Genomic DNA, 25,670 nt, shown 5'->3' with positions numbered 1-25,670 from the left:
TGGACTTCTTTGGTGTGTGGATCAGTGTTGGTCATTTCTTCATTGGCTCTTCACACTATTCCTGCCTTTACTCTCCTAGTCCAATTCACCACAACCTTCTGCCTGGGCTATTGTAACAGCCTGCTATTCTAATTCCCTGCTTCCAACCCTGCCCTTCTAGAACCTATTGTCCACCAGCTGTTTGTTTTTAAAACAAGGGTGATAACACTCCACTCTCCTACTTAAACTGCTCGTTCCCAATGCAATCAGAATGAAGTATACTCTCTTTAACCCTGGCTCACAAGATCCAATGTCATCTACCCTTTTTCCTCTTTCTCCAACTTCATTTTGTCCCACTCTGCACATCGTCTACTGTACTTCAGCCTCATTGACCTTTTGTTTTTCCTATGAACTTGCCAAGGCCATCCTTCTCTTAGGATCTTTGTAGCAACTCTTCCTCTGCCTGGAATAGCCTTCCTTCCCTGCGCTCTTTAGGAGCAGACCAGCCTACTCTTCACCATTCATGTCACTCACAGTCACCTTCACCAAGGACCCTCCAGAAAGTAGCCAACTTCCCCTTCTCATTCACTCGCTGTTTTATCATCCTTTGATGTTTTTTCTTAACAGTTGTCATGCTCAGAAACTGTCTTGTCAATGTGTCCATTATGTTTTTCCCACTGTAATTAGTAACGTCTACAAAGTTAAGGAGCTTATCTTGTATCTAGAACAATAAGCATTCAATAGGTATAGTTCCTTAAAATTTTGAATCTTTCATGCCTAGCCCAGAATCTAGCTTGGCAGTTCTCAACCAGAAGTCTCCAAACCCTTGTGATCGTTGTGTATAATTTTATCTTCTTTATACTTATTTTTTGCATTAATTAAAAATGTACAGTTACAATAACGCCAGAAATGTAGAGTGTGAGTCTACTATCAACACGATCGGTAGTAGATCATCAAAACCATACCAAAGAAAGCCTACATTTTTCCTGGATTAAATGAAAGTATGCAAAGAGTAAAGTATGGGCAGAGAAGAAAGCATTTAGGATGAGTGAGAATCAAATCATAACTAGGGTGAAATTTTATTCTGTTAAGTGTATTGTGAAATGTCAAGTTTTTAAAAGAGTGCCTTGAATATAGTGAGAGACGGAAAACTCCTGACCTAACCCAAAGCAAATATTCAAAACATCGTTAGAGTGTTAAATGAATACTAAAAAAGTCTCTGAAGGGCACCTGGGTGGCTCAGTAGTTGAGTGTCTGCATTTGGCTCAGGTTGTGATACCAGGGTCCTGGGATTGAGTCCCATATCAGGCTGCCCGCAAGGAGCCTGCTTCCCCCTCTGCCTCTGTCTCTGACTCTGACTCCCTCAGTGTCTCTCATGAATAAATAAATAATAAAAAAAATTTTTTTAAACCCCAAAGTCTCTGAAACACATAAGAAACAAAGACTGCCATGGCCTTGGCACCTGAAACTGCAGACCTTGATTTACTCATCTGTAAAATGAAAGAGATCCAGGTAATTCCCCTTCTAGTTCCACGGAGCTTAACATTAGCTCCCGGGTAGCCACACAGCAAAGTGGTGTGCTTCCTTTCACAGAATAGGTGGATAGGTTTTCCCAGTCACAGTTGCCTTTAGATACTTTCCTGGACAAGGTTACAACAATCTAACAGTCAGTTTAGCATTTCTTATGAGTCACTTTACATCTTTAGGAATCTGATGAAGGCTCAGATCCTCTCCCTTTAAAAACAAAAATACATCCTTCTACCAAAATAACCCTTACATATACACATTCACAGAAACAGAGATTGCATTTAATTTCAAAAAGTTCAGCAATCTTTGCTGGTCCTTTGGTGCTCCTGGATTCCAAGTTAAAAACACCTGGTTTCAAGAACCAGTTGTAATAGGCCTTCTCTGCCATTCCCTGTAGGGCCAGAAACAGTGCCTTGCATTTTGCAGATGCTCTATTTCTCACTCTCTTTTAAAAATTCAAAATAGCAAATGATATCATAGTTACCACTAAGGAAGCTGAACCTTAGCAACTCAGTGGTATGGAATTCAAATCAATCTTTAAGTGCGGTGAAGGCAAACCACCATGGTGTCCAGGAAGCGGGTCAGGCAGCTGAACTGACACTAGGAGGGGAAGGCAGGTTTATGCCAGTCTGATCAGTGGAGTCGTGTGCCTAGATTACTTTTCACCCACTCACCTTTCAGAAGGCATTCTAGCAGGAACCTGAGCTCACAGGGTTGGGAGGAATATGTGAAGCCTTTGCTTTGCATTTCCACATCACTTCATAATGAGGCAGGTGTGTCAGAATGTCCTAACTGGACAGAAAGCGTGAGAGATGGGGTGGGGCAGGGTGTTCATTCACTGTTCTGGCTGGTGGCAAGCATCCAGTCTAGACAGGCTTCCCAGGTGACTTCTGACATGATGAACTCAAATGCAAGGAGTAAATGTAAGCAGTCATTTAAACCAACTCCTGAATTTTGCTAGATAAACGGTCAGGGGAGGGCTTTAGCCAAGCGCTGTGTGGTTGTTGGGCCAAAAGCAGCCATTCCCTATGCAGTGGCCACCTACCCAATGGCTGAATCACCCAGTGGATGTCTACCGAAAGCAGGTCATTGTAAAGTGGGTATTCCTCCGGGAGCATCGTAGCAGGAAAGCTGGATGAAGACTACATTCACCAGTGATGAAAAGTGGCAGGAATCTTAACAATGTTCACCAAATTAATCAGAACAACAGGATGCATAACCCAGAAAAAGAAGAAAAACTCTATTAAAACTTCAGTTTACTAAAAATTCAACTAACTCAAAACTTCCAATAGGCCTGCAGGTTGTCCACTTTGGGGAGGGAAGAACAAAATGTGGAGCAAGTGGAAAACATAATTTCTTTTTCACACGTCTAAGCAATTAGGTGTTAAATACATATTTACCACATTGAAAAGAGTATCAGCTTTCAGGGAGTTTTTAAGGGTAGACATTGCATGTAGGTTAAATTTCTTGAGCCAACTGCAACTGATGGGTACAGGCTGCCTGGTGTGCTGTGTTGAGAAAGATTCCAAGATTCTGTTGGGGTGTGATGAAAAGATTGTAGGCTTTCATCAGTGAGGTCTGCAACAGACAAGGGAGACTGGGGCCTGGTGATGCAGGTGCTAGCTAAGCGCCACACTAACTACAGTCATGAGGCTTCTAAGAATGGAGTTCATACATGGGTACACATTCACATAAGAATAATTTTCCCACCTGAAGAAGACTGCCTCTACCAGTCAGATAGAAGCTTTTGGAGAATAACAAGGAGCAGTGGGGGAAGAAAGCAGATAGCTGCTTGTCTTACCAGATCACAGCCTGGTGTCCAGCAAGGTGACAGATATCAAATTCAGAGGATGTTTGCAATCAACCTCTTATGCCTTCCACTTGAAGGACAAATTCACTGGGAATTCACGTTCAGGATAATAATTCACATGGCTGCCATGTCCTAAATGGGTATGCAGTTAGATAACCCTGCTCTTTCTACCAAGGCAGAAAAGCGATTGGATATATTTTCCAAATTGGCAAAAATAAGATAGGAAACTAACTTGGATTTAACTCCAAACAACGAAAACCTCAGTTAGCCAGAACCTCCATTCCTCTGAGGTAACACCTTTTTTGGAGGGCTAGCTGAACTACGGAGATGCCACGGCAAACACCTGTGCTCTTCAAAACTTCACAGAGCATCTGACTTTATATAAATTGGAATACGTTTTACTTAAGACAAATACAACTACATCTGGAAAACACCTCATCCACTGCTTATAATTTCGGGTGTTCTAAATATTTAGGTGAACGTACCATAGAAATAAATACCTTCATTTCTATAGTACATTCACCTAATGAACTTATTTATTTCTGTGGTATGTTTATGTAACACACACATACATACAAGTAAGTCCCTAGATCTTTCCCATCTATCATCGCCAGGCACCACCCAGGTGCCCCATCTCTACAAGTTGTGAAGGCTCTAGAGTCAGATGGTAGAAACTCAAATCCCAGCTTACCCATTTATTAGTTGTGGACCTTGGGCAAGTTATTTAACCTCTTTGTGCCTAGCTTCTGTAGAATACAGATGATAACAGACTGTACCTCATAAGGTTATCATGAGTATGAAATAAGATACAGCACACACCAGAGTGAGCACAATGCCTGGCACATGAATATGCCATCATTAAACACTAGTTATTAATTATTTTTATAACTCTGTAGGAGAAACTCTATAAGAGCTAAGTGATTTCTTTGAGGTTTGCTCAGATAAGGAATGATATCATTGGGATTAGAACCTAGGATGTCTGAATTTAGTTAAATTTTCTTTCCTCTATGCCTAGTAGAAAGGTGGCTAAGAAAGAACAGCATTGGCATCCACCAGGGAGCATGTTCAAAATGCTGAGTCTGAATTTTAGCAGCACCCCAAGGTGTATACACATTCAACTGGAGCAGCCTTTCTCTCTGCACTCTGCAGGATGCTTGCATATGCAACAGCCCCAGAGGGCTTCTAAGAGTGAATGAGCAGCGCCAGGGCGGGTGAGATACATGCACCCCCTCTTCACTAGTGTGAGACATCCAAAGGTCAGATGTTTCTCCAGGAAGCGCCGAGTCATTCTCTGGAGAGCTACTGCTTCTCATCTTGCAGCACATAGTCACAACACAGAGGGGTCAGGTCCTGATATAAAACCTGACCTTTTAGTTCTCTGCGCCAGAGCAGCCGATGCTGCAAATCACATGTATCCACTGACAAGGCTGAGCTCATTCTCAAAGTTCACACTCATCAAGGTCAGTGCTGAAAGAGAACTTATAGATTATTTGATTCAGGATCTTCATTTTATTTGATTTTTTTAAAAAAGATTTTATTTATTTGAGAGAGAGTGAGTGAGGGGGAGAGGAGGAGGAGGGGAGAGAGAGAGAGAGAGAGAGAGAGAACGAGAACACACGCACAAATGAATGGGGGGGAAGGAGCAAGGTGAGAGGGAGAAGCAGGCTCCCCACTGAGCAGGGAGCCCAATGCAGGGCTCAATCCCAGAATCCTGGAATCAAGACCTGAGCCAAAGGCAGATGCTTAACCAAATGAGCCACCCAGTACCTCCAAGACCTTCATTTTCAGGATGAAAGAACAGAAGTTCAGAAAGGAAAATACATACATTCTAGTTAGAACATGATGTATATACAACTAGGCATTAAAAGCTAACAAGTGTGGTCCCCCCCTTGCCCCCACCCACATTCCAACTGGGTTGTTAGCCTACGTTTGCCTACAGTTTTAGAACAGCAGAACTTCCCATGATGCCTCTTGTCCAACCAAGGGCTGCTTCCACCGGCCTTTAGCTTTTACTCCTCACCTCAATGTGTCTTAACTGACTCTCCAACCAACCTCTCTTATATTCTAAGAGCCACATTCGAAACCAGAATTGAAGATGCCACTGTATTCTGTTTCAGGCCTGACAAATTCTCTTTAATATTTCTTCTAATCTTACCAAAAAGATTAGCTGAAAGGATTTTAATTTAAGGGATGAATAATGAGATGTTTCTCAAATAAGAGATCCACAGAAATGATCTAGAAGGTAAAGAAAAACATTTATAGTGGATGTTATGGTAAAGAGTGTACAGAGGCCCAGAATGGGGGACACCCCTCAGGCTTTGGATGATGATTATCCTAGGTTGAATCCCAGTTTCACTCTTTACCATCCATGTAACCTTGGGCAAGTCACTTAACTTCTAGCAGTCTTGGTTTCTTTACTATGAAATAAAGCTAGTAATACGTAGCTACAGTAATTGCTGCAAGAACTAATAAGGCAAGGTATGTAAAACACACAGTAGGTATGCCATCTGTGATAGTTATCACTTTTTCTATACATACAAACACTAACACAAAAACTATAAATAGATACACAGACACCCAAAACATACTTGCATGTATGCTAACAGCTACTCTGAAAACCTATCTGACCCTGTGAGCACAGAAAGTATGGCTGTTTCTCAGCTGAGCTCTGGAACTTTCTTGAACAAGCATCTCTGAGGACTCACAACTGACGAATGGATGCCAAGAAAAGAGCTGGAAAAATGGCATCTTGCCCAGTTGAAATGCAATGCTAAGAATTTTTGTCCTAGTTACTTTTAACCCTGGATGGGGCTGGATAACATGTATAAGTTTTGATTTTAAGGAGTCCGGGAGGGGTGGAGGCTCTGAGGCCAGTGACACTCCCTATGTGAGAGGAATGAAGGCAACTCAAGTCAGCCATTTATCATGAGGCATGCAGAGTACCAGACTGTCAAAGGTACCAACCTGGGTTTCAACTCTGTGCCATATTCCAAGGACTAAATGATACCTGTGATCCCTTCAGAGCCTCAGGATGGTTTACATACGGCAGCTCAAATGCTAGGACCAGGAAGAAGGGGGATACCGGAAATCATCATTCTTCCTTCCTCCTCTGGGTTCACTCTGCTGTTCTGAGGGAGTATGATTTGGGTAACACTTGCCCATACGACGCCAGCTCTGAATTCCCTGGGCCCCTACTTCCAACCAGTGATGCTTCCAGATTCTGTGTCCCTTCGAGTGTCGTATCTCTTCTTCTGTGTCAGTGCTCAGAAAATTTGAGTCTTTCGTTCCACCAACTTGATTTTTACAGACTTTGTGGCCAAATATGTACTGGAAGTTTACCATCTATATGCACCAAGGAAAGGCAGGTTCATATTGTGCTTAAAAACATGCTCTTTTCAATGCATATTTCGAAATGGTCCATGGTGCTCTGGTGGGAAACACACACTGTGTTCAGCCACCAGTAGGGTTTGAGGATTTAAAATGGCTGCACTAAGAATTCTGTAGGACAGATGGGGAGAGGAATTTCTAGCTGAAGGAGAACAGAGGCTCCTGTCTTTGAGTTGCAACCTCACCCACAGGGAACCTTCAGCTTTACACTTTCATGGTGGATTGGAGATTGCTCTGATACACTCCCAGCTGCTTCTGCATTCTGGCTTCCCTCCTCCCCTCCTCCTAACTCCTCCAACTAGTTCCCCCACCCCCTCCTTTCTCTTTCCTTGCTTCTCTCTCCCTTGGCCTCTTCCCCAGGGAAATAACAAAAACGAGCAAGCCTCAGGCCTTCAGACTCCAAACAAAGAGCTGCTCAAACAACAGGCCAAAGAAAAAAGAAAACCAAGTCTCCAAACTCAACTGGCCAAGTCCCCAGTGAGATTCTGGAGGACTTACATGGCTGGGAACCCAGCGTGATCTTATCCAACAGTTTCTTTCCTGCATCATTCAAACGTGGGTCCGCATGTGCGTGCGGGCAAGGTATTAAAATCAAGAATGTTTCATTACAAATCTTTACAGGTTGGGACAGGAGCAAAGTGGCAAGTGGCAGTCATGAACATGAATGAGGGAAACAGAGTGTCCCACTGCCTAACCCCAAAGCTTCTTAGTTTGTGACAGTTCACGGGTCACCAGCAGTCACCTGATTTTTGAGTACAACACTCAGCGGGGAGACGGGAGACAGAATGCTTTTCATGGGCCTTGAGACACAAAAGAAAAGTCCTCGGCCAAATGACAGCCACAGTTCTGACTGAGGGACAGGACATTTTCACTGGAGTGTGTTTGAAAACAACAGAGATGAGAGAGGACCATGTCTTGAGGCTTCTCAAGAGACACATTGCTGCTAATGGCTGGCAGTGCCATGGGGTGGTTAAAAGCTCTGCTCCAACTCTGAGCCTTTGGAATCGATGGGTAGTGGAAGCAACATTTTGCCAGGAACCAAGCTTCATCAACAGTGTGTCGCTTAAGGTAAGTGCTTTCCCTCTGTGGCCTTCCATTTCTTCCATCAAATGGGCATTGAAGCTACTACCTCCTGTTGTTCATAGGTTGGGACTAAATGGGAAATACGAAAACTACTGGAACCAGAAAGAAAGTCCAACACCTAGTGGCCAAGGACATCACAGCCTCCATTTCACGGCCATGCTGTGTGCCCAGGGGAACAGATTTCCAATTTTCCCAGAATGAAACCAAAGTTCAGAGATGTTAGGCAACTCTCTCAAGATCACATGCTCCAGCAGGAGATAATGGAGGTGGGCCATTATCAAGGTATAAATACAATTCTCTAAGCAAAGCACAACTTTACTAAAAATCAACAGAAACCGAGAATGACCAACTCTCCATTCTGAGTCTTCTGAGAAAAAATTTTCTGCAAGACCCCTTGGGCTCCTTTGGTCACTTTTCATTGGTCTTTTGAACCCCTACATCGGAGCTCCGCTTCACCTAAATTTAAAAGAAAGATGTTGAGAAGAAAGGAAGAAAGAGCTGTCAAACTATGTGACTCAAGTACATGCAGTGGTACGAGGAGTATGCATCCAAGTCTGAAAAAGACCTATTGTGTCAGTGGAGACCAAACGGGCGCAGGGAGGCCTAGCCCCTTCTTGACAGCACACCTCCACACTGAAGTCACCCATACGGTGGTATATATTCAGCCCTGGAACTTCGAAGGACCCAACCAGCAGGTGAAGCCCACATCCAAAGGCCTCTCTGGATGGAGAAGAAAAATGCCAACTGCCTCTCCCCTGCAAAGTTGGAACCGAAGAGAAATGTGAACAGAAATCCAGAAATGCGTCAATTCCAATTTGGATCCCACAGCTTTCTGCATGTGACTCGTCAGCTGCCAAAACAGGAGACCTTCTTTCAGCATGCCTGAGCCCCAGCTAGTGCTAAATGATTTTCATTACACCATCCGGTCACTCTGAGTTCTACAAAACACAGGAGCCCTGGATGATACACTTTACTCTGTCAACTCGATCAATAGGGTGGAAAGTTTCCTCGAGTGGGAAGGGATGTGGACAGTACAGTCACTGCAAATGGCACCCTTTCTGCCAGTAACACCTCTTTGCGGACAAATGAAATGTATTATAAATAGCAATGTTTATAATAATAGTTACAAAAAGAAAACAGTGACAGCAATAACAACAGCTAACATTTGCTGAGCATGTGCCACATGGCTAGCACTGTGCTACATGCTCTCATGTCATCTCATTAAATCTGTAAACCCAGTAAACTGTCTGTAGGTTCTACTGCTCTCCCCGTCATCCAGACAGGTATCAGTCCTCAGAGAGGACTAGCTAGCTGTGTCTTCAGTGCTGTCTGAATCCAGAGTCTGAGCCCTCAGTCACCATCATCCCATAGTGCCTAACCTCTAAGTTTTCTTCTCATTCTTTAGGCTTCCATAAATGCATCTTCTTTCCTACATTTCTATTTATTTCCCTACATTGCATGGGGAACCTTTACAAACCTGCCATTCCAAACAACGCTATTTTATTATTTCTGGCTGCCCCGTGACTATTTATAGGCTGAAATGCCCAGTGGGGCCAACATGTTTTAATTTAAAAAAAGAATTTCCGAGGGGAAAGAGCATCTGATGGAAAGGCAAAATCTTTACAAGCACTCAAGGAGCCATTAAAATCCAAATTTCCAAAATATGGTAATTCTGTCAAAGTTGTGACTTACTCTGGAGCCCAGGGGGATACTCATCCTGACCCATCTGTGAAAGCCATCAGCAGCCAATAAACCTTCTGGGGAGCAGGATTAGAGCTGCCAATTCGGCCTCCAGCTAGGAGGCCAGGCTGCTTCGTTTAGTTTAAGTCTCACTGAGATGGTTTAAAACAGTCTCTGGGAAGAGATGTTCAAGCAAAACAAATTGCAGCCTTGCAAGCTAAGCTGCAGCTCTGGTACATGGCAGTTGGTGCCGATATATTCACGGCACACTGGAGCCCTCCCCTGACTGTGGTCATGGATGCATTGCCTGGAAGCAGAACTCTCTCACTAGGGAAATAATATATGTGCCTAAATTATACAAGAGCCATGCTTGGATCGGGGGATGGCATCGCATCTGGTACAGATCACTTACCCTGGTGTGATTTGGCCCAGCCCGGCTTATTTATGGTTCATAAGAGTCCTGTTGGACCCCAGCATATTCTAAGACCACACAACAAAGAATAATGGGATTAAAGATCTGGATTTCATCTCAAGACCTCCATGGCAGATTAGCAGTGCTATGATTGGTTTTTGGGAAACCAAGAGTGAGGAGCACTAACTAGGAGACCTTGCCTAAAAGCCCAATGTAGAGAACACACTGAGTCATGTGTTTCAGCCTGGTAGTGCAGTCACATTCGGGAGCTCTGTCACCATTGCTAATATGAAAGCACTGGCTAAAATTAAACCTAAATTATTCGAGCACCATTTCTTTACCTGGAAGTCTCAGCGAAGTCCTCATTCCCCAGACCCTCTAATGGTTTCTGACATCCTGAGCGGAAATGACTACTGTGCATGAACATTACCAGGTGTTTGGTTTTTAAACCCTCTCCCCTTTATCATTATTTTTTAAAGATAGCTGCACTTCTTTTACAGAACTGCTGCTTCTAAAGCACTGAGACTGAAGCGTTTCTTCAAGACTCCCTACAGCTGTGACATGTCACTTTGCGAGTGAGCTTTCTAATCAGTAGAGAAATGGTAAAAGGTGCCAGAGGACCACTAAAAACGTCACTTGACCAGGATAACGGAGCTGTGATAACCTGTCCTCATGCAAAGCATTTACATCCAGCTTTCTCATCCTCCCTAGAAAACATACAGTTGTTTAATATGTGAATTAGAACAAATTTCTTACCTACCTCTGGGGAGGATAAAATGCCCAGTTTCCGGGTGGAGAGGGAAGCTTCCACCAGACCCTCTAAGCTTGTCAGTTGCCACAGTTCACTTTCTCCCCAGGTCCGGCTTCTAAGAACGCAAGCAGGACCGCAGGCAGCCAAAGCATCTTCTTCTGGAAACCCTTCTCAAAACCTAGACCCTTCCCAAGCCAGAAGCAGGCTCAAGGCGGAGCTGCTCTGCGTGCACTCATGGAAAACAAGCACTGCTGGATGGAGACCCTGCTGGGCACCCACCGAGCAAGGAAAAAAAAAAAAAAAAAAGTGTGACTTCTGCCCTTCCTCTGGCTCCGGATTGCCTTCCTGAGAACCCAGCTTGTCAATCTGCAGGAAGTCACAGACCCCAGAGTCAGCGTCACCAACTGATGCCGAGCCAGACCCGGGGCGACCCGTCGGCAGGTCGCAGAGCCCGAGACACCGAACCAGGAAATGTGCGGCTCGGCCAAAAAAATAATATTAACTGTCGTCGGAGAGGCTGGTGGTGCCTGAGAAGCCGCTGTTGCAGTGCCCGCATCCTCCGCATGCTAATGAAGCCGTGACGTCAGCTAGTCAGTCACCGCATCTGGACATCCCGTCCCACTGCCCAGCACCGAGCTTTATTTACATGGAAATTAGCCTCCTTCCAAATCAATAATCCCCAAGCCGGGGAGAGGGGAAGAAAGCCTTCGCGGGATGCAAAGGCCCCAGCTCTGCTACCTCCGAAGGAGCATAAAAATATCACACGTAAGAACAGAGGCTTTAAAGATATATGCCTGGGTTTTTTTTTTTCTTTTTTTCTTTTTTCTTTTTCAAGGCTGTGCTCTTATGTGTTGGGGATCGGATCTGGGAACAGTTCTCAACCTGAGCGCCTGTTTTAGATTATATGTTGCACTAACCCAGGAGTGGAATCCAAGCTCTTTTTTTTTTTTTTTTTCCTTTCCTCCCCCAAAACTGTGTGGAGTCTTCGAATGCCTGTACTTTCTTTTCTCTCTTTAACTTTTATTTCTGGGTGTTTGCTGGCTGGAGACTACGTCATCCTCCTCGAATTTTTGTGCACGCTGGAAATAAAACACAAGACTACTTTCCTCAGGTGCTTGGGTGATGACTTAGTCATTCCCTCCCTCCAAGCCCTGACCCTAGCTCCTCCTGAGTATAAGAGATGACAAAGCATAAACCGGTCCAGGGCCATTTGAGGACCCTTAGAGAGCATGTTTTTTTTTTTTTTTTTTTTTCCCCCACAATCATACTGGGACTTCAGGAAGGATAGGATAGAACCCACATTTCCTGAATCTCAGACTGCAGCTTTGTTAGACACCTTTGGGTCTCTAATATATCCCATTTACTCCTACAACACAGGCCTAGCCAAGCAATCATGAAGAAGGCACGCCACAGAGCTGGGGACTCCTGGGTTTGAATCCTGATTTCAATTTTCTGCAAGTGATGTGACCCTGCACTAGTAACTTAACTCTTGGGGTCTTCAATATTTTCATCTGTCCCATCCCTTCATTCAAGGAATATCTGCGAGCATCTACTCTGTGCCGTGCACTGTTCTAAGGACTAGGTATAGATATACAGTTTGATCTCTCCTAGCTCATGTTCTAGTGCGATTAAGTGTTGAAGGCAACGATAGTGAAGATTGACACAATGTCACACTTCATAAATAACAGTGATTTCTGACACTTTGGATGAAGTCAGGAAAAAAAAAAATCACCAAGGCCTTCTTTCCACTAGGATGGTCATTGTTTCCATCCTCTGAGTATTTCCATGTTCACCTCTTATTGTTTAAAATCAAGTGTTGGGCAGCCCCGGTGGCTCAGCGGTTTAGCGCCGCCTTTGGCCCGCGGCGTGATTCTGGAGACCCAGGATCGGGTCCCACATCAGGCTCCCTGCATGGAGCCTGCTTCTCCCTCTGCCTATGTCTCTGCCTTTCTCTCTCTCTCTCTCTCTCTGTTTCTCACGAATAAATAAATAAAATCTTAAAAAAAAATAAAAAAAAATAAAATCAAGTGTTCTTTCAGTGTTGTCTATGCAGTATTCTGGGCTAGGAGAGAGGCAAGTACAAGCCAATATTCTGGCCCCCTGTGATAAGGAAGTGTTGTGGGTTCCTTAGGTAGAGGCTGAGGGAGGGGCTGGGGGAGCAGGGAGAGAGGTATATTCCATCATGCACAGAAGTGTCCCTCAGGACAAAGCAGTCAGCACGGCTCCTTGCCCACACTCCCCCGCCTGAAGAACCCACTCTGATGAGCTCTGCCCTTCCAGCTGGAGTTCCTGAAGCTTCAAATGAATTTCTTTGTTGGAGGTGGCAAAGTTAAATTATGTCTTTTGTTATATGTAATTGTATTAATAATGCCCTATAACTTCTTTCAGAATGCTTCTCTTCGGTTCAGAGAAGACCTTTCATGGTGAAAATCATGGGACCTGGTTTAAGTTGGCACCAATAGAAACAGAATATGAATGGATGAGTAACACTCTGCTTTAGATGTCCATCATTCAGAACTCAGAGCATGGAGGAAAGTGGATGGTCCCCCTAGGCCTCAATATCCTTCATGAAGGAGACTAGCAAATACACGAATTTGGAGCCACCAGTGGCAAAGAGGCATCCCGCTCTGGGGGTGGCCATGGAGAAGTCACTTTGACTTTGTATGCCCATGTCCCAGTTTCTTCACCTGAAGATGGGCCCACTGCTCTCTGATGGACTTATTATCCTATGAGAATTATGAGAAGCAATTCACAAGTGATTCAAAGGGAAGCAATGAAGAAGAAAGCTGGCACAGGACTACCAACCTCATGAGAGTTAACAGTAGAACATGGGGTCTGGAAAAAATGGCCTGGGGACAGATCTGGCTCTGACATTTGCTAACTGTAGGATTTGGGGCCAGAGGTTTTCATCTATAACAGGAGGGACAAGAATAGTGCCTACCTTTGCAGGGCTGTTTAGAGAATCAGATGATCCTCAGTGTGAAGCATTGAGCACTGAGCCTAGCACACAGCAAGCGTTCAATAAATGTAAGCTCTCAGTAATGGACATAATGATGCTTTCACTGCTAACTTTAGTACTGATTGTTAACTGACTATACAAAGTTCAAAACATAGGAGGAGGTGGGTCAATGGAGACCGCAAAATCATCCCCACTTCCTGGGTATAACTCAAAGTCCCACCTCACATGGGTGAGCTGCTGACATGCTCTTCCTACATGAAACAACAAACATTTGCAAGGGCTATGAAACTAGGGAAGAGCAGTAAAAATAACCAAGAGACATCAGGAGTCTCCTTTGAGGCTGTGCAAAGGCCAAGATAGCTAGATTTCTAGGAAGCATGGACACTTCATCCATTCATTCATTATCCATTCACTCATTATTTATCAGTCTCTGTGTTAGGCCTTAGGTACATCATGGTGACCAAGACGGACACGAGTCCTGCCTTAAACAAGCTTAGGAATGAGGAGGGAAGACAAGTAAGCAAGCAATTAGAACGAGCATGGTGCATGTCAGGACTGGGTGTGTGCAGGGTTCTCGAAGGTCTAACTGCAGTCAGGAGGGGGATGGTGCAAAAGCACATTTCTGAGTTCCCTGTGGCATGGCTTAGTGATGGGGAATCTGGAGATGCATCTGGATGCATTGTCTCTGTACAGATTATTGAAATAATAAAGCCCACAGATCAGTAATGCCTCATGACAAGTATTTTCATCCTGGACACCATTCTACTCAGGATTTTTAGAAAGTATACTGTTAAGTATTAGACAAGGTGAGACCCCAACTGCTTGGAAATTTCAGAGCCCGGGGAAATGGGGACAAACCTCACACTGTTTTCTACAAAAACAGTGAAATTCCACAGTTAAGACAGCAAACTTCTTGGCAGGGGGTGGCAGGGAGAGCACACAATACATATGAGACACTCAATCAAGTATTTATTAGGGAATCTGTGAAATTCAGGACATGCTTTTTGAGACAAGAACACAACTGCTTGGGACGCCTGGGTGGCTCAGTGGTTGAGCGCCTGCCTTTGCCCCAGGGCGTGATCCTGAAGTCTCAGGATCGAGTCCCAGGTCAAGCTCCCTGCATGGAGTCTGCTTCTCTCTCTGCCTATGTCCCTGCTTCTCTCTCTCTCTCTCTGTCTCATGAATAAATAAAACCTTAAAAAAAAGAGTACAGTAAAAAGAAAAATAAGAGACTTCTCTCTCATTAAAACAACAACAACAAAAACACAACTGCTGACCTTCACAACTTTCTATTTAGATACTAAATCAGATATTCACATAAGTGGCCAGGGCTGCATACAGTATACAGGAAAAGAGACACAGAAGATGAGAGTAATTGTGGCTGAGGTGATCAGAAATCAAGAAAAGTATAATTTGAGTTACATTGAAGGTCAAAAATCTTTTTTTTTTTTTGGAATGAGAAAATAATTTTAGAGAGGGGAAGGTCTTACACAGCATGACACAAGATCCAGAAGCCATAAGTGAAAAGTCTGCTCTAATTGCCAAGGTCAAATTTGAGCTGCTAGAGAGGGTGTTGCAGGCAGGAGGGAGAAAAATAGGAGATAAAAGTGTTAGCACCCATGGAGAATTAAAGACTTGTCTGCAAGGGCATGAGACAGTGGAGCAACACCGACGGGACACTGGGGAGGGCTGACAAAGAGGGTGCTCCTGACATTGAGGAAAATCGAATCAGCTTTACATTCCAGCTAGCATCTGTCAAAATCTTGTTAGAGGAGTATAGGGAAGGGTAAGTCAATCACTGCTGGTTGGCTCATAGAAGAGAAGAAGTGACAGGGGTGCTGTGGCCCCCAGGATGAAGGGCTCTGTGGAGGACAGTCCTAACTGGCAGCTTTTTATCTCCACTTCCAGAGGTATAAAATAAGACAGAATGGATTTGAAATGAATTAAAGAAGATTTCACTTGGACTCAAGGAAGACTTTTGAATACTGAGATGGTAAGAACTGGCATGGGTCACTCCGAGCAATGGCGGCCATTTGGTCTCAGGAACACTTTAAAGGAGAAATATGGGGGCACCTGGTAGTGTAGGAAGTTAAGCGTCTGACTCTTGATTTTAGCTCAGGTCCAGATCTCAGGGTTGTGAGATCAAGCCGTGTCAGGCTCCATAATAGGCATGGCACGTGCTTGGGATTCTCTCTCTTCCTCTGTCCCTCTCCCTGTTCTTTCTCTAAAGAAAGAGATAGAGAGAGAGAAAACCAGTCCTAGCTGGTTTAAATTAGTACTCCTGACCCTCCTACTGTGAAATCCTAATTACTATAATGGATATTACTAAAGTTTCAAAGCATGCATCTAACAAAGGTCGTAAGTTTATTTTTTTTTAAAGTATTTGTGGGGGATCCCCGGGTGGCTCAGCGGTTCAGCACCTGCCTTTAGCCCAGGGAGTGATCCTGGAGTCCCAGGATGGAGTCCCACGTCGGGCTCCCAGCATGGAGCCTGCTTCTCCCTCTGCCTGTGTCTCTGCCTCTCTCTCTCTGTCTCTCATGAATAAATAAATAAAATCTCCAAAAAAATCAGTTTATACATATATACATATGTGTGCATACACACACACACACACAAATGCATAATTTTATACAGTTTTAAATAATCCTCAAATTTCAACATCCAGTAAATTTTTTTAAATGGGGGTGAGAAGACTGTCAAAGAATTGTCTTATTAGCTGGAATAAGCTGGACTCTGACACAATAACAATCATAATCTCAGTGGTTTGACAATAAGAATTGATTTCTCACTCATGCAAAATTGGCTGGAGGTACAGAGGCTCTGCAGGCACTTCCATTCCAAGCAGTGACTCAGGGATCCAGTCTGCTTCCTTCTTGTGTTTCTGTGGTCTCAACACCTAATCTCTAGAGGTGCTTTTAGGTGCATTAACATGGAGGTAAATGACATCACTTCTATTGGTTGAACTTGTTGCATGACCTCAAACAACTGCAGTGGGGCTGGTCAGTACATGCCCAGGAAGAAGAGGAAAAAGAGATCCTGGGGGACCCTGGTAACATATACCACAGCTGTCAATTTTTATGTTTGCCATGTAAATCCATTAGCACAACATACTAAAACCATAATGTCTTAAAACAAGGGATGTTGAACATCAAAAAATGATGACAGTTCTAAAGGAATGTTAGAGATCAAGGATGCATCTGGTCTGCTCCAAAAAGAAAAACAACAACAAAAAGGCCATGTTCTAGGTTTGTAATAACTCTCAGCAACAACAGCCAACCCACATAACCACACAGAAAATAAACTTGTGAGGTTTCTGTAGCACAGGCGATATACATATAGGGCTCACCCAGTGCAGGTAAAGATAAATAAGGCACCCACAGAGACAGGGCTGCCTTCATGAAAAAGAAACACTCCAAGGAGATGGTCCTCAACAGTTTCTAGCTACTTGTCTAATTAGGACTTACAATAAAACACGTGCCTTCTGCAACAGAAAGACCTGAATTCCAATTTGGCTCTATAACCTCCTACCGGTGAGACTCGGCAAGAACACCCACTCATCATTTTTAAGTCTCAGTTTCCCCTTCTATAAAATGGAGACATCTATCTACAAGGAGTTCGGATAAGATGAGCTGAGTTAAAATATATAAAGTACTCTGAAGAGTGCCTAGCATATAGTGTTAATGTTATTCTTGACTTGATTTTCAGATAAGGGGGCAAGAATGAGAGGTGCGAAGGTAAATCATAAAATTGTGACAAACATAAGGATTGACTCACCCCCGGCACCCCTTCCTTCTTGCCCATTTAAGATTCCATATCATAAATGTTTCTTGGACCGTGGATCCATTTCAGAATCTTGTGAAAAATAATCTGGCACACTTTAAATCCAGAAAAAAAGCCTTCCTTTGCTCTTTTCCGCCATTTTAGGAATCTGCCTCATTTCAGACATTTTAATTATTCTTGATCCTGATAATCTAATGCACAAAACTCTACCACAGCCTCTTATCCTTTTTTAATTACATTAATTAAAAGGAGCAATGTGGACAGGCTAGCATGGGCAAATCAAAATGAAAGGCTGCTCAGATTTTGCTCCCTCCCCACAAAAGATTAGAAACTGCATCAATGTTTTAAACCCGCTTACCACTGCACACTTCCATGAAAATATTGTTAAACGGACATGATGTGCTAGCAAACATCGTTTTTGTTTTAGAGAAAGAAAGCTGTCCTTTATTACAGCAGCTTTTTGGAAGTCCTCATTTTCATTAAACAGCCGAGTAGAAGCCTGAATTGTCTCTGTGTAAAGGACCAGAAGAACGAGCAAGGGTTGCACAGGGATGCTTCGGTTTTCCAGCACTTCCTAAATGTGGGCACGAGAGCTCCCACACGCTTCTCTTGGGAGAGAACGCTGGCAAGATGGAAGATACCCCAGAAAAAAAAGCCAAAAAACTCTCGCTCTCAGAAAACGGCAAACTTGCAGCCAAGACCTGTCTTGGGAAAATGATTTTGGAAGACATAATGTCACAGATGTATGAAATGGCATACTATTTTTTTCAAGGAATGGGAAGGACCTGCATGCCAGGTGTTTTATGTACTTTATCTCATTGAGCCCTCACGATCATCTCAAACTGTAGCTTTTAGTATCTTCTCTTCTATACAGGAGGACAATGAGTTTCCAAGAGGATAAAGAATGGCATCAGGACCCAAAGTTGAGATTTGGTCCTGGGTCTGAAGACAAAGCCTGCATTTCTTCCTCGAATTCGGAGGTTCTCAAACATCCTCTCAAAAACCAGGTGTGTCCCAATCAGGATGTGACATATCAGAAAGCATTTATTATTTTAAAAAAGGATGGAAGGTCCTCTGGACCTCCAGATTAGGTCGATGATCTCCTCCCCTCCCCCCCCACCACAAGTAAGCTCTACAGTGGCATGAAATCTATCCCAGTTCAGCATGGGGCTTGAGCTCACAACCCTAAGATCAAGACCTGAGCCAAAATCCAGTCACGTGCTTAACCCACTGAGCCACCCAGGTGCCTTTAGATCAATCCTTTTGTAGAAAACTCATAATATTGCTTTCTTAGAGAATTCCTTTCCTTTAGAACTCTTGTTGTGTTTCATAGGTCTTCACCCATGGTGAGTAACTACGATTTACCCCTGGGTAATGTTACTGAGTTACCTGATTAACGTCCCTCTGTCCCTAAAGAGACCGCTTGCTGAGGATAAGGACTATGCCTTTTTTGGCATGCTGTTCTGTTCCAAGCATCTAGCACAGTGCCTGGAGACATGACAGCTCATCAATATTTGTTAAATGAATAAAAGATCTGACAATTTTCTCATCTGGAAATTAGAGGGAATTCAGGATTCTTCCTGTCAGAACGTTTCTCTGCTCATTTGCATACCAACGTGCTTTTGTGAGCCGGGAAGGAAAGGATGGATTTACCCTTTCTGAAGCCCTTCCTTAGCTTAGCTCCCATGATGCCACCTTCTCCTGGTCTCCCTTCTTGTGGTTGTACTTCATGTGTCTCTTTGTTGGTTCCTCTTCATCTTGCTAACTGTGAAGCCCTGTCACATCCCAGGGCTCAGCCCTCAGAGCCTTGCTTTTTTCTCTATGTACGTGCACTTCCTTGACCTGGTCTACGGTCTCCAGTTCTTCATCCAACCAGACTTTCTCTGGAATGTAAGGCTCACAAATCCACCTGAAACTACATCTCAATGTCTTAAGGCTTCTCAAATTTAGCAAGAGATCAGTTCTTCATACCCTCCACAGATCTGCTCTGCCTGCAGGATTCACTATCACAGTTAATGGCAGCTCCATCTTTCCAATGGTTGAGAACAAACACCTTGGAGTTCTCCTTCACTCATTTTCTCCTCTTGCTCTGATAATTAACCCAGGAGTTGGCAAATCACATCCCATTGGCCAAATCTAATGTTCCACGTTTTTGCAAATACAGTTTTACTGCAACACAACCATGCTCATTCATTTATACATGGCTAGAGCCACTTCCAGATTTCAATAGCAGAGTTGAAGAGTTCCAACAGAGACTGTATGGCCTGAAAAGCCTAACATATTTACTCTTTGTGGAACATTTTGTGATCCCTGACTAGTCCTGTTGGCTCTACCTTCAAAGTGCATGCAGAACCACTTTCCCATCATCCCCACCCTTCTTCCCCTGCTCCAAGCCATATCATCACCCTCCTGGATGGAGATACAAGCCACCATCAGCTATTGCCTCTACCTGGCTTCCCTCAGTCTATTCACAAAACTGCAACCATAGTGATTCTCTGAAAATAGCGTGTCTCACTTCTACTCAAAATGCACCAGTGCTGCTCATCTCAGAGTCAGGCCCTTGAGTTTGGGGCCCTATGACTTCTCTGATACCATCTCCTGCTACTCTCTGCTTTGCTGTCATATGAACACTAGTTCTCACACACACCAGGCATATACTTGCTTCCAGGCCTTCGCATTGGCTCTTCCCTCTGTCTGAATGGTTCTTCTTGGAGATAGTAGCATGGCTCACTCCCTCACCTTTTCTAGTCTTAAAATGTCACTGAAGTGCAGCCTCTCCATCCTATCCCAGATTGTCCTCCTTCCCATCTTGCTAATACTGACAAAGCTTTACCCTACTTTATTTTTTTTTCCTTTGCACTTGGCACTCTTTAAAAAAAGGTTTTATTCAAATACAATTTACATATCATACACTTCACCCATTTAAAGTGTACAATTCAATAGATTTTAGTATACTCATAGACTTACAAAACTGTATCATAATCTAATTTTAAAACACTTTCACCAACCCTTCATGCTTAGCCAGGAATAATCACTCCCCATTTGTCCCTCTATTCCAGCCTCAAGCAGACAGTGATACATTCTCTGTGTGTACAGATTTGCCTATTCTGAGCATTTCATATAAGTGGAATCATATAATATGTGGTCTTTGATAATCTGTTTCCTTCATTTAGTGTTATATTTTCATGGTTCATCCATGTTGTAGCTCATACCAGAGCTTCATTATTTTTTACTATTGAATAATATGCCATTGTACAGATGTACATTTTATTTAACATTTCATCAACTGATAGACATTTGGGTTATTTCCACTTTTTGACTACTAAGAATGCTATCAGGAGCATTTGTGTACAGTTCTTTTGAGGATGCATGTTCAACTTTTCTTGGGTATATATCAAAGAATAGAATTGGTGGGACACAAGTTTATTCTGTTTAACATTTAAGGAGAGTAGCAATCTCTTTGCCAAGACTTAAGAATCAGCTGTTAATTCTCTGAGGGTTCCCTTGTCTGTGATAAGTTGTTTTCCTCTGCTACTTTCAACATTTTCTCTTTGTCTTTTGACATTCTGACTGTGATGTGTCTCAATGTAGTGAATGTAGATCTTTTAAAATTTACCTACTTGGGTTGCATTAGCTTCTTAGATGTGAAAACTAATATTTTTCATCAGATTTGGAAGTTTTCCACTACTGGAAATAAGTATTGTTTTTTCTGCTCTTTTTTCCTCTCTTGAGCTAATCTCATGCATATATTGGTGTGCATAATGCTATTCCATATTCTCAAACACTATTCAGTAAATCAAACCATCACACTGTGTATCTTAAACTTTATATACTGATGTTTGTCAATTATTAATAAAACTGGAAAAAAAATAAATTATTTTTAAAAAGCTCTGTTCACTTTTCTTTTTTCTCCTATTCTTTAGGTTGCATCATCTTTATTCACCTACCTTCAAGTTTTTGGTTTCTTTCTTCCTCCCGATTAAATCTGCTGTTGAGCCCCTCAAGTGAATTTTTCATTTCAATTATTATACTTTTCAACCCCCAAATTTCCATTTTTTAAGTAATTATTTTTTTAAAATAATTTCTCTTCATTGATATTCTCTCTTTGATGAGGGATTATCATCGTACTTTCCTTTAATTCTTTAGACATAGTCTCTACAGTTCTTTGCACATATTTATAATCCCTACTTTAAAGTTTTTGCCTAATAATTCTGGCATTTACACACCTTCACTGGCAGTTTCTTTTGCTTACTTTTCCCCTGTGTATGGGCCAGACTTTTCTGTTTCTTTGAATGATTCATGATATTTTATTGGAAATGGAACATTTTAGATAACATATTGAAGCAATTCCGAATGATGAACCCCCCTCCCCCTTTCTGAAGCTTGTTATTATTATTGTTTTATTTGTTTAGTGACTGGGTAGACAAGTTGAGTGAAATCTGTTTCCCCTGCAGTGTGCAGCCTCTGATATTGCTACTTAAAAGGCAAGAGTACAGTCTCCCTGAGCACCCGGCTTGATCTATATTTATTGGTATCACACCCAGCTGTTAATCTCCACTAATGGCTAGGTGATTGTTCTATTATTCTTGACAATAGCCTCGGGCACAAATTGCTCCACAGTTTGATCTAAGGTAGGGCTTCTTTGCAGGGGCAGGGCGTTGTCAATCTCTGAAGTGCCCCTCCCAGGGTGAAATCATAGCCCTCGACTGAGAGCTAGGTGGAGAAGGAACCCCATGTTCTTGGCTGCATACTTCCAGAGTAGAGTATACGCCACATTGATCTGTGATGGGGATAAGGGGTAGCAGGAGATGTGTGGGTAATGGCTCACATGCCACAGACTCACTCTCCTTACCAAAATTTAGTAGATTGTCTTGAATAGATACTTCTACATTTGCTACATACCCTTGTGACAATTTTCAGAAACCTTAGGTTTTTAAAAAAAAATTATTTTCACAATCAAATTATTATTTCCCTGGTTAAAGGGTCTGCTGTGCTCCTCACACTGTCATTTTGGAAGCTGATACACAGGACTTAGTACTTTTAAATCACTATATATTTTTACTTGTTTTTGTTGCTATATACTCTGTCTCACTATGGAGGCTTAAAAAGTAAGCTCTAGGGTATGGTGGGCAGGATTTTTGTGTCATTGAGCACTCTATCCTCAAAACCTGAACACTGCCTAACACACAGTAGACCCTCTAAAAATACAGTTGGATGAAGTGCCCATGACCCATGGCCTATCCTATGTATGTCATGGGCAATCATAAACCACCACAGCTGATGATCCATTTATGGTTGTGACAATTATTAATAACTGCAGTCCTTTATGTCCATGTAACTTTTTTTTTTTTTTGTAATGTTCTCAGAAGCTGATCACAGCCCTGGGAAACTGTCACACCTGTGAATGTCATCAGGCAGTGACTGATGGAGAAAAAAAGAATGAGACATGTAGCTATGGTACACATATTGCTCAATCCACTGTGCTGGATTCTGCCTCTGTTCCTTTTCATCTTAAATCTCCTTAGCATCTATAAATAGCTATAAAGGACTAATTTATCCTGCTTAAAAGAGAGTCCTGCTACAGTGAAACTAGCCCCAGAATTGCAATCAAGAAATCTGTATTTGATTCTGGGCTCTGACTCTTGCTATCTGTGTGACACTGGGCAAGCTTTTAACCTCTCTGTTCCTCAGAAGTCTTCTTGGAAAATGTAACAGTGATAACTCTAATACCTCTTATTTTATGAGTTCAAATCATCTTCACAAAGCACCTTGCATAGTAGGAGACACACCAAGAACACTCAGTAAGCGTTAGACGTTATTATCTTTATCTGTACAACAGTCATCACAGACCTGCCGCTTAATGCATGGGGATGATTTCTATGTCCAATGGGAGAATAGCTCGGCAAGTAGATTGTTCCTGTGATGCATTGTGCAAAATGGCCTGATGAGAACTACAGAACTGAGTCTTCCTGTCTTGCTGGACTGAGAAAAAGCCCCATTAACTTTCATTTCTGCCTCAGCCTATCCTTCCACTCCTCTGAGCCTGTGTCCCAACTTTTCAACCTTTAGACTCCCTGAGGCCCTGCAGGAGAACTTGGGAATCCTGCTTCAAGACCCTCACTTCCCTCAGGTAGGAAGATCAGGGGACAAGGCCTATCATCTTCAGCACTGCCTCCCAGCTACCATCTTGCTCAGCAGAGAGCCAGGCCAAGGCAAGATCCAAACTACAAAAACCATATCACAGAACTTGAAACATCAGCCAGAATGGGCAGTGTGAGAAGTTCAGTTACACACTGCAATGTGCTTCCCTACAGAGAAGCTAGTAGTGTTTGACCTCAGGTGTGGGAGCCTGACCCACTGAAACAGCCAATGTCTGGAGGAGAGGGAAAGGGTCCCTGATGGCCAGGACCTCTGGATAACACGGGATCTAGTCAGACAGGATGTATCCAAGGGCAAGTCTGACTCTGCCCCCTTATTAACTGTGTGAAGGGTGACAAGTCACTTGTCTTCTCTCAGCCTTTACTAACAGGCTCTGCCTCACAGACTTTCTGGATTATAGGAGATAATACAGGTCAAAGTGCCAGCACACAGCAGGTTCTTAAAAAATGTTTCTTGGGCCTGAGTGTGAACATGCCATCAGTTATGGTCTGTAGAGTGAAGGCATCCGGAGCCCTCTGATCTGAGCAGCTGGCAGGGCACATGACCAGTCCACTCAGGCTGCACACTTCCCTGACACTGAGGCCCACAGAGCCCTTGACGGCCCAGGGGGTTTTCATGCTGACTTGTTTATTCTCCCAGCAACCCTGGATGCTGCACTGTAGCAAGGAGAAGTCCTGCTGGGGCATCCTCAGGGTCGCTGGGGGACAGCCCAGATGGATGCCAGAGCAGGCTGCTGTGGTGAATTATTTAGCACCCCTTCTTTATGGCAGTGGCCAGACTCATCCGGCAGGAGCCACATTCCTTGTCCCATAAATGGCACAAAGAGAGTCCTGCTGGGGGCTGAAGCTGGCAGAGCCTTTACTGCTCAACTCTGCACAGCTGGGGAGGCTGTGCAAAGAAGGGCTGTTAGGAGCCCAGCCAACAAGAAGATACAAACAGGGGGTTCAGCTAGCTGGGATGAGAGGAGCCATAGGACTGGCAACCAGAAACACGAGGAATGGAAAACGCTTTGAGTCAGCCAGTAGCTGGAGTCAGCTGCCCAGAAAAAAACAGGAATGCTTCTTGGAGGGACCCTTTGGCAGAGCCAAATCAGAGCCACCAGGTGCTACCCACAGACCTTCTAAGCACCCAGTCTTTTTGGATCTCTCAGATGACTGCTATCAGCATATTGAGCCATAGGGCCATACGTGGAGAGATTTATAAGCCAGGATATACATGACATTTACTACATACACAACCTCTAAAATAACCCCTGGGACAACCTTCAAGGTTATACCAATAATGTAAGGAAAACTGCGTTATAGATAAGTAAATGGAGGCTCAAAGAAATCAAAATAGCTATTAACTATGTGTAGTCCTCCAATTTCTGAATCTATTTCCCTTTTCTTCTCTTAAAATGGCATCCTTAAAAATCTCATGTAGCTTGCTGAGTCCATTCTTCCCGTTCTATCCCAGATTTGGGTTGACCTTGACATAAGAGATGGTACTCCAGGAATAAGAGACAAGCTTTTTGTACAGGGTTAGCCAACCACAGCCCCTTCTTATGGCAACACTGCCATGGGAAATATTGAATACTTTTTTTTTTTTTTTTAATGATAGTCACAGAGAGAGAGAGAGAGAGGCAAAGACGTAGGCAGAGGGAGAAGCAGGCTCCATGCACCGGGAGCCCGACGTGGGATTCGATCCTGGGTCTCCAGGATCGCGCCCTGGGGCCAAAGGCAGGCACACCAAACCACTGCGCCACCCAGGGATCCCAATATTGAATACTTTACACATAGCTAGAGCCCCTTGGCAGGCTATGGAGTTGGTCTAGGATAGATTTGGGTCAGTGTGATGCTCCTCAAATTGAAGAAATGTAGCCATTCTATAGGTACAGGAGGATTCACAGAATTCTCCTCTGGGCTGTGCAATGCCTCAGTGAGCCTATTTTAGGGGTTCTACAGAATTCATCCCTCTGCGTTGGCCAACTAAGTCATCCACATGATAGGCCTGGGGCTTTGAGACGCACCCACCCCTCTAAAAAACCTGAAAACAAAAACATGGCGAGTCTAAGCCCCTACCTCCCAAAGTGGAATCCTGGACTAGCAGCAATAGCTTTACCAGGGAACTTGCTGAACATGCAGGTTCTTAGGCCCCACCTGGA

The 25,670-nt window shown here is 43.5% G+C and overlaps 1 protein-coding gene across 10 annotated transcripts in view; it reads right to left on the bottom strand.

Annotated features, from left to right (window-relative positions):
* Positions 1–25,670, bottom strand: part of PRICKLE2 (prickle planar cell polarity protein 2) — a 321,790-nt gene that overhangs the window by 105,039 nt on the left and 191,081 nt on the right. Inside the window, exon 1 of one of the 10 annotated variants that reach the window (XM_072785526.1) lies at positions 10,635–12,278. The exons of 8 other annotated variants lie outside the window; for them this stretch is intronic. The gene's annotated coding sequence lies outside the window, so the exon portion shown is untranslated. Of the gene's footprint in view, positions 1–10,634; positions 12,279–25,670 lie in introns of those variants that run through there. One more of the 10 variants, XM_072785524.1, reaches the window with a different exon arrangement.

This window comes from Canis lupus, chromosome 19 (genome assembly GCF_048164855.1).
Source record: "Canis lupus baileyi chromosome 19, mCanLup2.hap1, whole genome shotgun sequence".
In the NCBI taxonomy this organism is placed as follows: domain Eukaryota; kingdom Metazoa; phylum Chordata; class Mammalia; order Carnivora; family Canidae; genus Canis; species Canis lupus.
The sequence above is the reverse complement of the archived record's forward strand: the minus strand, read 5'-3'. Positions and strand labels throughout refer to the sequence as shown.